At 44.5% G+C, this 16,163-nt stretch overlaps 1 protein-coding gene across 2 annotated transcripts in view; it reads right to left on the bottom strand.

Annotated features, from left to right (window-relative positions):
• APBB2 (amyloid beta precursor protein binding family B member 2) overlaps positions 1 to 16,163 on the bottom strand; it is a 328,097-nt gene that overhangs the window by 27,779 nt on the left and 284,155 nt on the right. Inside the window, exon 1 of one of the 2 annotated variants that reach the window (XM_081092796.1) lies at positions 2,799 to 2,930. The exons of the other annotated variant lie outside the window; for it this stretch is intronic. The gene's annotated coding sequence lies outside the window, so the exon portion shown is untranslated. Of the gene's footprint in view, positions 1 to 2,798; positions 2,931 to 16,163 lie in introns of those variants that run through there. 2 annotated transcript variants of the gene reach the window in all.

Raw genomic sequence — 16,163 nt, 5'->3', positions numbered from 1 at the left:
AGCTCAGCTCAAATGTCCCCTCCTAGGAGAGGTTGCCTCTTGGTGGGCCCTATACCCACTGAGATACTTTTTGTTGCATTGTGCTGTTGATTGTCTACATGGCATGTATCCTAATCTATATCATCTTGCTTCTGAATTGTTTTTTTTTTTGGCTTATCTCCTGACTCTTTGAATCTTGCCTGTCTCATTCCCTCACATACCTCACAAGATGCCTGACATATAGGTGTTCCATCTCTGCTGAACAGCAAATTAATCTATAGACTATAACTATCAAGTACATGTAATGGTCATAGTTAAACCCTATAAATAGAAAATAAAATATTTTACCTATATTCATTCATCTGCCCATTCAACAATTCAGTTATTTATGGAGAGCATCCTATGCCAGGTAGTATGTTAGGACCAGAGAAGTCTAAAAAGGTCTAAGAATTTCTCAAAAATGTTATATTCATAAGTGTTTAAAATATGCACTTAGGAAAAAACAAAACAAGTTACACTACTATTTAGTATGTTTTCGTGTGACCCTAGGGATTTGTAGAAAAGTGTGGGAGGGAATAAATGGGGTTTTCCCACTTGTATTCCAGGTCTCTAAACCTAGGAGTCCCCTCTTCACACCTGGGAGACTGTAGACAGATGTAAAGCTTTGCTCAGTCAGTGCTTCAGAATGAAATTCATCTCCCCAAGCAGCTGCTGAAGATGAAGGTTATTGAGGTGAGACTAGGAGACCGCATGACTGACAGTTTTTAAACAGACTGGAATTATCACATCCAAATATACAAGGCCATGTTCAAACTCTTTAGAACTCAGCTTCTGGCCCTCCTGGCAGTCCCAGACTCTTTAGAGGGGTATCCCTGACCAAGGCTAGCAGTTTCAAGAAGACAATCCCAGTGCACAAGGACCACTCATCTGATTAACACCGCCCCCCTTGGAGTGGAGGGGTCCTCGGCACACCTGTTTGCACTTGCAGCTCTGGGCTCAGCTGATCTCCAGGGCAACAGCCAGCAGCAACATTCTCGACTCCTCAGTGTCATCCACACATTTCAGAGGACCCGAGATGGGCCCTATGCCAGCACAGTGTGAGCGCCAAGAAAGCAGAAAGGGACCTGTTGCATTTACCATTTAATCATTATTGCCAATGCCCAGCGCATAGTAGGTGTTTAATAAATACTTGTTAAATAAATTATTCCCATTGCTCAAAAGCTAGGACCTGCTAGAATGACAAAAGAGCTCATAAATATACCTGCTGTCAGGAAAGTGGGGTTCCTGACCAAACCAGATCATCGCCCATGCCTTCACTCTGAGCCTCGCTCACGTGCCAAGAACGACAACCGCCCCTTCTTCAACAAGAACGGCTGATGCTTTGTGGAAAGTCTTCCCCCCATTCAGCCTTTTATTGGCGTTTCATTTTGGACAACACAGCCACAATGTATAATTAAAAAATTATAGACAAAACCAACAAATACAGATTTGGGGCTGTTTTTCTCACAGAATGTTATGCTTCTAACTTTGTGGGAAAGGCCTTGGGACACCTGAAAACTCCTTTTACAAAGCAAATGGAAACTAAAAGGCAGCCGCAAAGAGCTGAACTTTAGGGAGAAAACTTATAAACTGCTTTTGTGTCAGAGCAAGCCTGGAGATGAGACTGACTATTCAAAGGTCTAAGACCATGGTGGGCAAACTGCGGCTCGCGAGCCACATGCGGCTCTTTGGCCCCTTGAGTGTGGCTCTTCCTAAGTCTTAGGAGTACCCTAATTAAGTTAATAACAATGTACCTACCTATATATTTTAAGTTTAAAAAATTTGACTCTCAAAAGAAATTTCAGTCGTTGTACTGTTGATATTTGGCTCTGTTGACTGATGAGTTTGCCGACCACTGGGCTAAGAAAACCACAAAGAGAACAACAAAGAAGGCAGTCAGAACCCACCTTTCATGAAACAAGTCAAAGCCAGGCTACAGTTAAAAAAAAAGAAAGAAAAAGACTAATGGATTGCCTTCTCCCTCCCGCCCAGGGCAATAATGAAGATTCACAGCCAACACATTAATTAGGGAAGCCACGGACATGCCTGGTTACAATATGGGTACAGGAAGCAGTTATCAGACAGGAAAGCCTCATATTCCCCGAGAATCCAATAAAGTGTTGTATGCAATATTTAAATGACGTTCTTCCTTTTTTAAAAAAAAGACTCCCCTTTCATTGCCAAGAGCAAGCACATGGTAAGTTGGCTTCTTTTCTACATGTTGGGTATTTGAGACATTTTCTCCCACGGAAGTCACACCACTATTCTAAATCATATAATAAAAAATTATTTGAACGTGTAGTCTTTCCACACCAAAGCATATTGCTTTTAATCCAAAAATTGGATTACCCCGACCCTGCGATAATTGCTCACTCCTAATAGACAAGAAGGCACGCATGCGATTCCCCGGAGGGCGCGTGGGATAGATGCACTCATTCACCCAATCCTACAACACTGGCCGCGGCGGACACGCCAGCGCAGACGCTCGGAACGGCTCCCAGCCTCGCGGGGAAATTGGGATCAAGGACTCCTCCCCGCCCCCATCTCACGCAACCCTCACCCCTCTTCCAGGGAGGCGGGAAGACCCCTCCTCAACCCCAGGCCGCCCGGACCGGGCGCCTCCCTAAGCGCCGACTCCGGGGAACCAAGGGGCAGCCTTTGTCCCGCGGGCTCCCGGGCCGCCTCGCGGTCCCCGCGTGCGAGCTCGGGCTCCAGGCGGCTCCTCACCTCCGCGCGCACCTGCAGACAAAGACGCCCCGCGCCCCCCTCACTTTCCTCACCTTGGCCTCCCGGGGCTGCGCGGGGCTGCCGCCCCCGGCTGGGGACCGGGCCGGGGGTGCGGGCACCTGCAACCCAGGAGCCGCCGCTCACTCCGCAGCAGCGCGCTCCTTTGGTCTCAAGTTGAAGTGAGTGGCGTCCGCGCCTCTCGGCGTCGCCCGCCCGCCGCGCGGCCCGCCCACCGCCGCCGCCCATTGGCAGCTGGCCGCCGCCCCGCCCACTCCGCGCGCCGCCCCGCCCCGCCCCGCCCCGCCAGGTGCCCCGCCAGGTACTGCCAGCAGCCAGGGGCTGAGCCAGGGGTAATCTGAGAAAGGGGTGAAACACCCACACCAGCAACATACCCCCATTCTATAATAAACACTCCCCTTTCTGCGCTCCAGGACTGGGGAAGTTCATTCTAACCCACCGAACCTCTTTAGAAAGCTCCCGTCCCGGGCCTGGGTTTTGTTTTCCAATAGGACCCAGCCTGATCCGTGCGGGGTGGAGGTGGGGGGACAGGGCAGGGGCGGTAGGCAACCCACAGCCAGAAGGCCCCTGCGATGTCACCGAGAAGCAGAAGCAAACTGTGGTTTGATCCATCAGAGAGCCAGTTTTGAACTGAGCCGAAAGGTATTTCTCCCAGATTCCCTGCCCATTTCCACGGAGCCCTTAACAGCAGGTCACCCCTGCACACCTTTCTGATCGCCACCTCTCTTAAGGCACCTTTTGTTTACTGCTGCCCGAAGCCAGGGTGACAGTGGCATCCCAACACTGTCATCGCCAGCTGAGAACTCACACATGGAAGCAGGAAAGTGTCCAGTCGGCTAAGCGAAAGCATTTTAAGGCAAAAGTGCTGGCCAGCCATTGGCCAAAATAGACTTTGAAAGGCAAATCCAAGTCTTTGACTATGTTCTGTGTGTGTACTGAAAGCACTTCCTCTTTCTAATTGTTTCTGGGCAAGAATAAGCTATTTGATTGAGCAATTAACAAAGTGGAGTCGGCAGGGGGCATCAGCCAAGTTTTCTGTCATAGTCAAAGCTCAATACACTCTTTTTTCAGGGAAACAAACAAAAAATATAAAACATACATGGAAAATCAAGGTGTATGGAACTAGGAGGCCTTGTCTGGGTTTATTTAGTAAAATGCATCAAAGGTGTACTGGAAACTCTTTTCAATGTTCATGTTTTTAATGTTCGTGTCTAATCAGACATCTGCTCGTTTGTTCAACACTTAATAAGCTCTGTGTTGACAATGTTATGGGCTCTTTTGGTTAATGGTTGTCTTTCAAAGGGGGCATGATTTAATTCGTGAATCTATGGCCAGTAATGCTGCAGCTGTTCAGAAGAGATGTTTACAGTGAACTGCTCCGGCAACCACAACTGTCTGGAACGCAGCCCAAACTGGACGTGGGGGTGGTAGGTCTGAGGCTTGGGGTTTAGCAGTCAGAACAGACATCGCCAAGTCTGGAGGCAGGAACGGATTTCAACATTGCACCTGGCACGTTCAGAGGCTTCCCTTCCTGCCTGCCACATAATACTAGTCAGTCTGGTTGTCTGATTCTCCGCCTGCAGGAGAGTAGAAGGGACAAATCAGATGGGGCTGCCAGGCGCCCACAGGTGATGGCACAATGTGACAGCGGAGGGTCTGCGGGCAGGCAGTCCTGCTTGACAGTCCCACCAGCTCTACCTCTGACTGCTCTCTCAAACTTGTCCCCCTCCCAGCTCCACTGCCTCCTAGTTCTAGCTGCTGTGCTCTAGATGGCTGCAGCGATCTTCTAACAGTCACATGCTTCCACTTTTGTTCCAGAGTGGCTGGTCTCACAGCCACACATGTGTCCCTCTAAAAAAAAATAAAAAAATCACAGTCCTAGCTGGTTTGGCTCAGTGGATAGAGTTGGCCTGTGGACTGAAGGGTCCTGGGTTCGATTCCGGTTAAAGGCAAATGCCTGGTTGTGGGCTCGATTCCCCAGTTGGGGGGGGGGGGAACGGGGGGCAGGCATGCAGGAGGCAGCCGATCAATGCTTCTTTCTCATTATTGATGTTTGTATCTCTCTCTCCCTCTTCCTTCCTCTCTGAAAATCAATGAAAATATATCTAAACAAACAAACAAAAACAAACCACAAATCTGAGCATCCATGCGCCTGCTTTAAATTCTATAAAGGCTTCCCAGGGACTGGAGACACAGTCCATAATCACTTTCAGGGGCTCTGAGGCCACCTGGGATCTGGTCCCTATTTTCTCTCCAATCAATATTGCAACCACATTCCCTCCTCTTTCTCTCTGCTCCAGCCTCATCTTCTCCAGGTTCTGGAACATGTCCAGCTACTTACCACCTCAGAGCCTTTCCACCACTCATCCCCACAGCACTGCTCACCTGGCCAATCCTTTAGATCTCAGTCCATTTCTTTGGGAAAATCATCCTAACAGGCAGCACCGCCCATCCCACCCCCATCCCTGAGCATCCCAGACTTCTCCTTCACAGGTCTGATCTCCTTTCACTTTATGGTTTCATAAGCTTACAGCAGCGTCTAGTTTGTTTCTGTATAATAAGAAATTCAACCTTGACCAGAGAGGGGTCTGGCCTTTGCGCTCGGCTTCTGGGAGGTGATCTCTAAGACCAGGGAGTGCCATACCTGACACAAGTGTTTTTGATTAGCCGGAGGTCTTAGGTCACACTAACTAGAGAGTCTGACAATGTGATTTAGGGCAGGAGCTTTGGGTCATCTGGCATCAGTTTTGCCACTGGAGGAGCTGGAGACTGAGATCAGCCACGTGGATAGTCAACCATACCTTCGTGATGGAGCCTTAACTAAAATTCTGGACACCAAGGCTCGGATGAGCTTCCCTTGTTGGCAGTACTTCATGCATATTGTCACACATCACTACCGGGGGAGTTACACGGTCCATGGCTCCACGGGGAGAGGGCAACTCTGTGTTTGGAACTTTTCTGGACTCTGCTCTATGTAGCTCTTCCCTTGGCTCATTCTAATTAATGCCTATCCTTATGGTAATAAACCATAACTGGGTAAAATAGCTTGCAGTGATATCTGTGAGTCCTTCCAGTAACCTGTAGAACCTGAGTGGTCTTATGGACTTTTTCCCAGTATATCTTTAGCAGGAAGCACATTTCCTGACCCACAGGAAGCGCTTAATATATTTCATAATGAACAAATGTGATAAATTAAAATTTTTCTATAGATACTTTTTAAATGAGCACGCATGCAATCCGCATGTACTGCCTTTATCACTTCAGGAATAAATTTCACTTTGCAAACTCCTACTTCTGAGTCAGGGTCCAGATCAAATGTCACCTCTTCCATGAAGCCTTTCCCTACTCCCCAGGGCTCGTCATTTTTGGCTCTGTAGCCTCTGGCCCATCTCTCTGTGTTCATAGCTGTCAGCAGTACTGAAACATCTGTCTTTGTGAAGGCCCTTTGTTAGATGAACTCTGAATAGTAGCATCAGGCGTGTACACAGAGCAAGTACACAAAAGGTGTTTGCAGAATGAAGGCATTTTTTAAAAAAAGGTTTGGTTTATAAAAAAATAGGTTCTGTTATCTGTGAATTCTGGTACATATTACCATTCATTCCCTAAAAAATAAGGTAGCCGTTACTGTAGTAACTGAGTGTTATAATGGTATTCTGCTCTATTATTTTCTTCTCCTCTTTCTAAAAATAAAATTGTTCCTTATAATTATTATCCACTTTAAAAGCCTGACATGCTTTAAATAAAAATATGGAAGTAGATAACCCAACTGTTAAAAATCATCTCACTCCCTAATTAGAATAAAATATTACAGTTTATTTACATAATACATTAAGAAAATAAAAAAACCCACTAATCTTACTTTCCTCCATACAAACCTAATTAAAAATTCAACCAGCATACCAATAACCTGTGATGTCCCCAAGTAGCACAGAAAAAAAAAAATCAATTTTATTTCCTTCAGACCTGCATTTAAACTGGATAATAACTGCTATCATGTGTAACAGCCATAATCCAATTTCAATTTGTTTGATTAGATGAGTATAAACACTAAACAAGAAAGTCATGGGATTGTAATAGCAATGTTCACACTGTTAACTCATTATAGAACAAAGCATTTTAATTCACTCCTAGAAAACATGCTACCAGACATATATATAAATATGAGTTGAACTAGCCTTAGGTAGCACCACAAATATCCTTATAGTGTCTCACCCAAAGGTAAAAGCAGCTTTGAACTGAGAGGCCACCTGAAACTCTCCTCGACTTTAGGATAATAAAATCCCTGATAGATGCCTTAACTGTCTGAGATTGTATTTAAACATCCCTTTGGCCCTGACTGGTCTGGCTCAGTGGATAGAGCATCGGCCTACGGACTGAAGGGTCCCGGGTTCGATTCCAGTCAAGGGCATGTACCTGGGTTGCGGGCACATCCCCAGTAGGGGGTGTGCAAGAGGCAGCTGATCGATGTTTCTCTCTCATCGATGTTTCTAACTCTCTATCCCTCTCCCTTCTTCTCTGTAAAAAATCAATAAAATATATTAAAAATAAATAAATAAACATCCCTTTGTATGACCGCATAACCACTGAGGATATCAAAGCAGCACCCAGATCAGTGGTTCTCACAATAGAACGTGCATAATAATCCTTACAGTGAAGACGCCAGGGCCTCGCCCCCATAGTATAACTCAACCAGTAGGTTTGGAGTAACCCCCTGCTCTTTCTGCATCAGCACCACCACTTCTGACCCAAAGGATTCAGAGGCAGGTGGCCCCTGGACTATACACTTAGAAGTCCTCTGTGTAGGTGAAGGAAGTCAAATGACACAGATAAAGACACTGGACAATATGATGCTGTATGTCTTTTTGTGTCCCCCACTAGACTCTGAAACTCAACCACACTTCATTTGGGCCTGTATCTTTATGGACCAGTTCAGCTAAATAAGTAAATTCATATAGTCCTGGCTGGCATGGCTCAGTGGTCAGAGCATCAGCCTCACACCGAAAGGGTGGCAGGTTTGATTTCCAGTCAAGGGCATGTCCCTGAGTTGCAGGTTCATTCCCTGGCCTCAGTTGAGGCATGTGCAGGAGGCAACTAATCAATGTGTTTCACTCATATCGAAGTTTCTCACTCTCTCTCCACCCCTCCCTTCTTCCCTTCCACTCTTTCTAAAAAGAAAGAAATTTGTATTTATTAATACATATAAAAATAAATAAAATACTTCATTAAATAAATTAAGTTCACTTGTAGCAAAGTGGCATGCACTCACACTCATTCATGGCTGTCAGGAGAATTCACCAGGGGTGAATTTCTGAGGATCACACGTGATCCTAACAAGATTATCACGAGGGCAGGACCTTGACCTAGATCAGTGCCTTTCAAATTTCAATGTGCAAGGGCGTCCTCTGGGGATGTGCTAAAATGCTCACTGATGCAGTAGGTGTGGGGTGGGGCCCGCATTCTTCAAAACATCCCAGGTGGTGCTGATGCTCTGGTCCAGAGACTGCACTCTCAGTGGAAAGAACCCAGACGCAAATTAGCCAAACAATGGACACAAAGACAAATATACAGCCAAAAATAATTCGAGCGCAGATACACAGTGAACTGGGACAACACACAATGAACCCGGACAACAAAAGCCAGGGAGCTGTGGACCAACGGTAATATTCCCCAACTTATTTTAAAGGACCAGTGTACATAGTGGCTGCTCTTGGAGGAGTAACTGCATTTGTAAAAGACAGCCCCACCGCCCATATAACTGATCAGGTACAGCTGGGCCTTCGCTTGCACTCACAGAGGGAGGTGACTTTATTCTAAAAGACCTTCAGGTTCTATCACAATAGCTCTTTAACTCAGTTCTAACAAAATATTTGAAAAAAAAATCTCCTGCCCAATGGCCTGGAGTCTTCCTGTTCTGCTCTATAAAACGCAAAAGCTGCCGAAACTGGTTTGGCTCGGTGGATAGAGCGTTGGCTTGCGGACTGAAAGGTCCCAGGTTCGATTCCGGTCAAGGGCATGTACCTGGGTTGCGGGCACATCCCCAGTAGAAGATGTGCAGGAGGCAGCTGATCGATGTTCCTCTCTCATCGATGTTTCTAACTATCTCTCTCCCTTCCTCTCTGTAAAAAATTAATAAAATATATTAAAAAAAAAACACACAAAAAAAACGCAAAAGCTATCATCTATATAATAGGATAATATGTAAATTAGCCGGGACACCATAAAATCATGACCAAACAGTAGGGACCTGAGGCTGCATGGTACCCAGCTGGGACGAAGGACCTCAGGCCACGCCCCCAGCCCCATGGGGCTTGATAGGGTACCTCAGGATGCGCCTCCCCTCAGGATGCGCCTCCCCTCAGGATGCGCCCCCCCCAGAGGGACTTCACGGGGGTGGGACTGGCCGGATCTGGGTCTCACCCAATGGGGGTGGGGCCAGCCAGGCCTGGGTCTCCTGCGCTTTTGAAGCACGTGTGGGTGGTGGGCGGGACTTGACTCTAGGTCCTGCGGTGCACCCCAGACTCTGACAAGAGGGAGATTTTCATATACATTTTACTATTTTTCTTTCATCTCTGACACTTCTATTATAGAGAAAGGGCAAATAGCAATATTAAAATATTTCCTCCAATTAATTACCTTTTAATGTGCACAAATTTCGTGCACTGGGCCTCTAGTTTATAATAAATGTGTACAACCAAAATCTTTGTAAATGGAAGATATTTCCAAGCCCTAGGCAGGGGGTACAGCTTATTTCTTTAATGCAATATTTAGCAGACAGAACCTCCCACCAGACTAAAGACAGCGGGTGAATCGCTGGATTCCCTATGCTATAAGGAAAGTTGACTTTCCCTCCTCCCCACACCTCACCCAATAGTTCTCATGTTCCCAACTGCTAGATGGTGGGAGGTGAGCATAAATCATTACCCGCTATGATTCAGAATCCTAATAGAACCAGCACAGCATTCAGTTCTTAAAGGGCATCCACTCAACTGCCTCCCTAGTCAACACCCTGGCTTGCTCTCTCTGGAAAGCAGAATTATAGGAAGATGCAGGGGGCACTGAGAGCCTGAGGAAGACAGAGCCCACCCAGGAACAAAAATAAAGGGCCAGGAGAAATGCCTGCTGACTGGCAAATTCCGTGATTAAAATTAGAGAAACTTCATGTTTGTTTTTCTGTATTAGAAACTCAAGCTTCATGATACTGAATCCATTGTTGAAGACAAAGGCAGGGTATAGGAAGGTGGGGGCTGGTAGAACAAAGCTAAGAGAAGATCTTGGAAAAAACCTGTATTTTCTCTCACCTCTGGCCCACCACTGATCTGGTTCCTGCCCCTATAGTTTTGCCTTTTCCCAAATGTCATATAAATAGAATCATAGTATAGATTGCTTTTTGAACCTTCCATCTTCCACTTAGCATAACTGTTGAGTGTATCAGTAGTTCATTCTTTTTTATTGCTGAGAATATCATTGTATGGATGGACCATATTTTGTTTATCCATCTACCAGTTGATAGATATTTATGTTTTCTCCAGTTTTGGGCATTTATGAATAATGCCAATAATAAGAAAACAACAACAATCCTATTTTTAAAATGGGCAACAAATTTAAACAGACACTTTGTCCAAGAAGATAATATGGTTTTCATGAGCCCAGGAAAGCTGCTCAATATCATTATTTGTTAGGAAAATGAAGATTAAAACTGCATGATTACTATGTCACACATTTTAGAATCCAGTAATAACAGCAACAAAATCCGACAAAGAACAAACACTTGGCAACACCAAATGCTGGTGAGGATGCTGAGCAACTGGAACTCCTGTGCGGCCGGTGGGAATGCAACATAGTGCAGCTACTTTGAAAAGTGGCTTGACAGTGTCTTCCTTCCTTCCTTCCTTCCTTCCTTCCTTCCTTCCTTCCTTCCTTCCTTCCTTCCTTTCTTCTCTCTCTCTCTCTCTCTCTCTCTCTCTCTCTCTCTCTCTCTCTCTTTGAATATATTTTATTGATTTCAGAGAGGAAGGAAGAGGAAGAGAAAGAAACATCAATGATGAGAGAATCATTTATCACAGTGGTTCTCAACCTGTGGGTCGCGACCCCTTTGGGGGTCGAATGACCCTTTCACAGGGGTCGCCTAAAACCATCGGAAAACACATATATAATTACATATTGTTTTTGTGATTAATCACTATACTTTAATTATGTTCAATTTGTAACAATGAAATTGGGGGTCACCACAACATGAGGAACTGTATTAAAGGGTTGCGGCATTAGGAAGGTTGAGAACCACTGATTTATCGGCTGCCTCCTGCACTCCCCCTACTGGGGATTGAGCCTGCAACCCGGGGACGTGCCCTTGACCAGAATCCAACTCGGGACCCTTTGGTCCACAGGCCGACATTCTATCCACTGAGCAAAACCGGGTAGGGCGGCAGTTTCTTACAAAGTTAAATGTACCATTACCACACAAACCAGCAATCCCAATCCTGGGTATTTACCCCAAAGAAGTGAAAACATATGTTCACACAAGAACCTGTACATGAATATTTATAGCAACTTTATTCAAAACTCATTATTAACTTCCCTTTTCAGATGTATAGGCAACTGTCTTTTAGGAAGGCTTTCCTAAAACTCTTAGGGTTTATTTCAGTTTTTCAATGTTCACAGACCTAAGCATATCAGTGATTTAAAAATAAAACTAAGAGATTACAAAAGAAGCTGCTGAGTTTCTTGGAGTCACAAAACTCCATTTTTATAAGCCTGCTGTGGAGGCTGAGTCTCAACAGAGAGCTCACCCTGTTATTATCACTTACAGCACCAGGAGCATAGAGAGACACAAGCTGGTGTTCTGACCCTTACCTGAACCTTGACTCTCTCCTCCCCACATTGCCTTCCATAATCCATTTACATGCCCTCCTCCCCCAAAGAGATATCAGCTAGGTCAGGGGACTACGGAAAGCAGGGCAGATAAAATTAGCCAGCACTTCGATCCTTTAGTGTCGAGTTTACATAAAAACATCATTTATAATTGCTAGCATTTGTTTCATCTTCATGCTCAACTGGAAGTTCCTAGTTTTGAAAGACAGTGGCATTTTGGATGAATTGTGGTATGTTTAGCATAGCTGGGCCTTGTTTTTATAAATAAAGTTTTATTGGAACACAGCACAGCCATTCATTTATATCTTGTGTAGGGTGGCTTTTGCCTATCTTTGGCAGAGTTGAGTATTTAAGACACAGACAAAGTGACCTACAAAATGTAAAGTATTTATAGTCTGGCCTTTTACAGAAAAAGTTTGCTGATTCTGGATCTCATAGAATGGCCTGCAGTCATTCGATTAATATGAACTATTAGTGCACCAGTTGTTTATCTACTAATTCCTAACGTTTGTGTAATATTTTATTTATATATTCAAATATGAACAAATGTCTGTTCATATATATAATTTCATTACTCCATTAGTCCTATTAATTTGACGATTATTATTATTATTACCATGACCTTTTTACAAACAAAACAGTTCAAAGAGAATGGGTGAATTTATTTATAAGAGGTGAAGCCAGAAGGAGGTGAAGCCAGGACTTGAACCCATTTGATTCTTCAAATCTGCTCTTGTCACAAATAAAACAAATAAACAGAAAATAAAATAGAGCACACATAGCAAGCTCATCATTTAGTGGACAAGTTAAAATCAACTTGGATTTCATCTGCCTAAATGCCCCACTGAGCTCATTCAATTAAAGTAAGTTCCACACAAAGTTCACAGATGAGGCTCACGTCCCCACTTACCCTTCTTTCTGGCACCAAGGGACTGCTTAACCTACAAAAACGACTTGTGACAAACTGTATTCCTTTCATATATGTTAGTTCATTATACTAATTAATGATCAGAGAGTTGATTCAGGTTTTATGGGAGCTAAAGCTTAGACAACTTCTGGGTCCCTCTTTAAGAAAAAGAACACAAAAATATCTTCCTGTTGCAAATTTTACAAAAACCATGAGAACTGATTGCGAGGCCCCCTCCCAGAGCCTGGAAAGGGGCCCTACATTTAAGCTTCATTATCATAATAGTAAATCCTCCTCTGTGTATTATCTTTCCCCCTTAGAGAAAGGAAACTCATAGACTCCCATTTCAGTTTCTAGAAAAGAGTGGAGCCTTTCAGCTAAGCAGAATGATTATTTAAATCTGCCACCCCACCGCTTTCCCTTAACGCTACGAGTCTGAAAGCGTTCATGCTTACTCTTGTTAAATTCTTTCTTCAGCCTAAAGCAGGGGTTTCCAAAGTGTGGTCTGCAGACAAAATTAGACTCACTTGGGACCGTGCTATACGTGCAGGTTCTCAGGCCCTGCCCCAGAAGTACAGAATCGGAAGCTTGGAAGCTGGGACTCTACCGCCTGTGCTTTGGAAAGACCTATAGCTGATTCCGACGCGTGCTCCAGTTCGAGCACTGGTCTACTAGACCGTAAGTTCTACTTTCCCCGCTCATGCAAAAACATTTTTGAGGAAATGAGGAGAAACTATATTGTTTAGTACGTTTTATATTTTCTCTTTAGGAACCCAACAATCAATTTTAACATCAAGCAATCCCATTTTTAGAATTTTAGAAAAATAGGACAGGTGAGATGTGTCAGAATTAACCAGAAGGAAAGAAGCAAATGCTTACAGTTCACAGTCTACTGGGATGACTTCTGAGTGCACTGGTGATAAATCAAGTCAATTCATGACTTACTGAGTGGGAAATGCATATTTAAACACTCCTGACAGTCAGAAGATTGAATCAGTAATTCTGAACTCTGAATCATCTTAGAAATTGAAGGAACTTTCCACAAAAAAGCTAAATTACTTGCCCCAGTTGGTTGGAATGTCATCCCATACCCAAAAGGTTGCAGGTTCGATTCCTGATCAGGGCACATGAGTTGGTTATGGGTTTGACCCCTGGTTGGGGCACATACTGGAGACAATAGATCAATGTTTCTCTTTCACATAGATGTTTCTCTCTCTCTCTCTCTCTCTCTCTCTCTCTCTCTCTCTCTCTCTCTCAAAATCAATAATAACATATCCTCAGGTGAGGATTAAAAAAACAATGAAATTGCTTACCTTAAGTAAAATTCCTTATTTTCAAAGAGTGGGGGGTTGGACCAAATTTATCCTTTTAAACACCAGAGCCATTTTATTAGTTCAGCCACCGAAGACCTCTTATCTATACTAATAAGTGAGTAATATGCTAATTAGGGTGGATGTCTTCTGGACATCCATCCGGACATCCATCTGGATGTCCATCTGGACAAAGCCACAGTGGCTGTGAGGCCCGGGGCTCAGGCCTTGCAGTTGCTGCGGCTGGCAGTGGCAGCAGCAGCAGGGTGATGGGGGTGGCGCCTTCCCCTGATCAGCTTGGTCGCCTCCTGCAGGACGTCCCCTGAGGGCTCCTGGACTGTGAGAGGGGGCAGGCTGGGCTGAGGGACCCCCCCCACTCCAAGTGCACGAATTTTTGTGCACTGGGCCTCTAGTTTTAATGTATAGTTCTCGTACAAATAAACGGCTTTGATTTGTCCCCCCACTGTTTTCTCTACTAATCTCTACTAATACTTCTGATCAGCATTAGCTAACTGTGAGTTGCCACTGTGAGTTGATATATTTTAATTCCCACCAGAAGCAATGTTTAGTTGGCTGTGCAGCTTTATATTGCACAGATGCATAATTTTCCCTTTGGCCTCTCCTCATCTACAAAATGTAAACTATAAAGCCTGCCTCCTAAGGCTGTTGTAAGGATTTAAAGAAACAAAAATAAAACCACATCAATGTTTCTCTTCCCTCTCTCCTCCCTGCTCCCTTCCACTCTGTTTGAAAATCAATGGGAAAAATATCCTCAGGTGAGGATTTAAAAAACAAATCAAATCAAAACCAAAGAACAGATACAATGTAATTAGCACCGTATTCAGCAAATGGTAGGTACCTAATGGTAGGCAGCTGGCATTCCCATGATGGTTAACTAGGCTGCTTAAATCTTGAAATGGACATTTGTTGGCTTGTCTGTCCTAGCCCTTTTCTGGGAAACACCGCACGACCTAAACCCATGTGGCAACAGCAGGCTCCCGGTTGACATCAGCATGAAGGGAACCTGGCCAGTTCGTTAGACTAGGGTGGGCACCTGGTCTGGGCGGTGAGCATCTCTTCCCTCGGGAACTTGAAATTGAGAGACTATACTCTTAGACTGCCTAGAGAAGAAATATGCATGGTCACTTTCTTCTTTAAAAAAAAATAGTTTTATTGATTTCAGAGAGGAAGTTGAGAAGGAGAGAGAGAGAAATTGAAACATCAATGATGAGAGCGAATCATTGATCGGCTGCCTCCTGCAACCCGAGCACCTGCCCTGAATGGGAATCGAACGGTGACCACATGGTTCATAGTTCAACACTCAACCTGAGTCACGCCGGCTGGCCTACCTGGTCATTTTCTACCATATGAGGCAGAGAAGAGAATGAAACCAAGAAGAGAGGTGAGAAACAGAAGTTCATCCTGACACTACTTTAGACCCTGTTCTGTCCAAGGCTTGGCCACCCCTACTTTGGGGTTCCAGAAGACAACCAAATTCTTTTGTTTAAGATCAAATTGTTTTCTGTTGCTTGTAATCAATAATCTTTAACACCTCCAAGCCCCCCATGGTGGTAGGTCCCCCATGAGGCCTGAGGTCAGTGCCAACTTCGACATATATGACTCCAAAAGCAATCACTGGCCGGCCACTAGGATGGCTTTTTACCCAGCATATGTCCAAGAAGACATATCTTCCAATAAGTGGAAATCTAAAAAGGCAAGGGGCCCTTAGTCAATACATTGCAAGTTCAGACTAGAGTTGAAGATACCAGCCCATCCAAAGGCTGGTGGAAGGAGAGATTCAGTGCAAAGGGTTTTATGCTGGGGTCTGTCACCCACCAGCTGTGGGATCCTGGTTAATTCTCTTCACCTCCTGAGTCTGTTTCCTCTAAAGCAGGGGTGAGGAATGTTGCCCATGGGCCAGATAAGGCCTGTGAAATCATTTGGTCTGGCCCTAATGGGGTGAGTCAATTAAATGTTTGACCAAATATAGCAGGCTAATTTTCAAGTTGATAATTCTGTATGGCCTGTGAATGATGTTATAAATATCCAAATGGCCCTTGGCAGAATAAAGGTTCCCTACCCCTGCTCTAAAGACTATAAGACAATGACAACAACAGTAGCAGCAACTATACAAGGACAGTTCACACTTACCTAGTCTTTTTATCAGTCAGGGCACAACAAGGAAAAGAAAAACTGCTCTAAATATTTGAAGCAGAGGGAATTTAATAGAATTGGTGACATGGGTAATGGAAGAGTTAGAAAACAAACAGAAGACAGTGAGGGACAAAGATTAGCAAGAGCAGGAAGTAACCTAC

The sequence above is a fragment of the Myotis nattereri genome (assembly GCF_964212035.1).
Source record: "Myotis nattereri genome assembly, chromosome: 1".
NCBI lineage: Eukaryota > Metazoa > Chordata > Mammalia > Chiroptera > Vespertilionidae > Myotis > Myotis nattereri.
Note: the sequence above shows the minus strand (reverse complement) of the source record. Positions and strands in the feature narration are given on the sequence as shown.